The sequence below is a fragment of the Cryptomeria japonica genome, chromosome 5, assembly GCF_030272615.1.
Source record: "Cryptomeria japonica chromosome 5, Sugi_1.0, whole genome shotgun sequence".
Lineage (NCBI taxonomy): Eukaryota > Viridiplantae > Streptophyta > Pinopsida > Cupressales > Cupressaceae > Cryptomeria > Cryptomeria japonica.
In genome coordinates this window covers 66,892,677-66,895,149 of record NC_081409.1, presented here as the reverse complement: position 1 = coordinate 66,895,149, position 2,473 = coordinate 66,892,677, and positions in this window count along the sequence as shown.

Genomic DNA, 2,473 nt, shown 5'->3' with positions numbered 1-2,473 from the left:
ATTTCATTAATAACGTTTTCTTTATTAATAAAACTTGACTTTATTAAATCTTAAAATTTTATTAATAAATTTTGATTTATAAAATCTAATTTTATATTTCAAAATTTCATTAATAAATTTTAATTCATTAAATGTGATTTTTAATATTTTAAAATTTTGATTTATAAAACTTGATTTTATAAATTTTAAAATTTTATTTATAAATTTTAAAATTTTATTAATAAATTTTGATTTATAAAATTTGACTTTATAAATTTTAAAGTTTTATTGATAAGATATTGATTTATCAAGTTGATTTTTATAAAAGATTGATTTATCAATGTTGATTTATGCAAAAGAATTAGGCATTTTTTTTTTCATATATGCCTTCGAAATCCATTTTCTTGTGCTTGCAGGACATCGAAGAGTGTTTTTCTAATACATTACTTACAGGTTTTGTAAGACTTTCACATTTGCAATCTTGTTGTTTTGTTAACACGTTCTAATTGGGAAAATTGATCAATCCTAGGATATTCATTCACATTTCACAATCGGGGTTAAAACAAACAATTGCACATTTTGCTATCTTGGTTTAAAAGAAACACTCGCATTGCTATGATAGTTTAAAAACAACACTTCATTCTACTATCTTGGCTATCACGAACCATCATTTTGCAAAATCGATTAAAAAGAACAATCAACTTGTCCATTTTTACAAATCGATTTACTTTCTAGCAACATGCTTTACTTTATGTTGACTAGGATTTCCTCTTCCGAGTCTAGAGAATCATTGCTTTGGAAGGATAAAAAGAACATTGTTTTCCTTTGTCTCGAAAGTGGTAAGTATATGCTCTCCCCTTAATTGGGTGACCAAAAAGCCAAACCCACTCTTGTCATGCTTTCTTTATTTTCACGCAATTAAATCCTTTAGAGGGGTTGTCTTCCCGAACGCCTTGAGGGGGCTAGTGAGAAAAGAATGACCCAAGTGAGTACGGCTAAAGCCAAGTATTCTAACTCACTATAATCAAATCGCCTTTTGAGATGAAAATCTCGGGGGATGGAGCATATTTGAGTTATCTCATATCAAGCACTTTGTAGGGCCTTGAGGTCTCAATCATGCTTGTGTGACTACATCTTACTTGGTACTTTGTTGGGCTATAGGCCTCAATCGCATTTGGACGACTTCAAAGGGTATCTTCAAACAAAAGTCGTTATTGAAAGCCATAGAGATAGAGACTTTGAGCTGAGTCAGTTGCCAAACATTGGCAATATCATAGTGAAAGGGTGGGGAAGAATCCACCCCCAAGATTACTCACCATATATCTCCCAAGATCCAATTGTGAAGCAATTCACTTTGGGTTGATTTCTGGAAAAAGGCAAAAAAATGGGCACCCTCTAGGGGGTGACAAGGTTGTTTGAGCTAACGGAGTATTGAGACTAGTGGGCTATGATATTGGCAATGACCTTTGAATAAAGGGTTTATCTGATTTGTATTTATTGTGATCCAAACTAGTAAAAACATCAAGGATTTGAACAAGTCATCAAAAGAACATACACTCAATGTTTAACATTAGGATGACCATTATTTTCGTGTGTGTTATGTATTCTTGTCATAAATACTAAAATATCTTGCAAAAACATCCAAAATCAAACTGAAAAATTAGTTAAAAAACAAGGAGAAGCAATAGGTGAGAAATCTTCAAATCAAACCAAGCACCTATGGAGATGGTTATCAACATTTCAACTATCTTTAGGCAAGATTTTTCATCCAATCAACATAGAGGAGTATCGAAACCAAGTGATGAGGAGTTTATCATCCAACTATCTCAACAACAATACCTAGCTAGGTATTCAAGTTAGTCAAATCAAGTTTCCACATCGGGAGACTTTATCCATATCATTTGACGCATTTTGTCATAGGGGCCTATCGAATAAAACCTCTATTCGACTTAGTAAGCTTGAGTATTTGAAACGAAGTATCTGTATCAACCATCAACATCAACACTCTTTGATCATTTGTATGACCACTCTCCATATATTGATAATAAGAAGTCTTCGTCAAAAGACTAAGTTGAAGAAGAGACAACCTAGTCCTAAGGCACTTATCAAGAAGAGTAAATTTTTCTATATCAACCACCAACTCTTTAAATCACATCATGTTTTCTTGCGTCATATGTGATTGTATCTCCAAGGAAAAACTAACGAGTTTGACAAGGAACCTTTGAGAAGTAGATCTTACATTTAGAAAGCAACATTCAATCAACACCTTAACAGTGGGGGAAGGATCAACCCCGCCTTATTTCCAAGAAATTGCATCACCTACCACAAAGATCGGCTTGAACCACCAACCCAACCAAGAACCCCACTAGAGGAGGAGGAATTTACTACTATAGAAATCTATTGATGCCCACTGGCATTTGATCTCGAAAAAGCAAATAATTGGATCCACAACCGAAATCTAGTATGAGTCGTAGGGAATCCAACCCTTTTGACA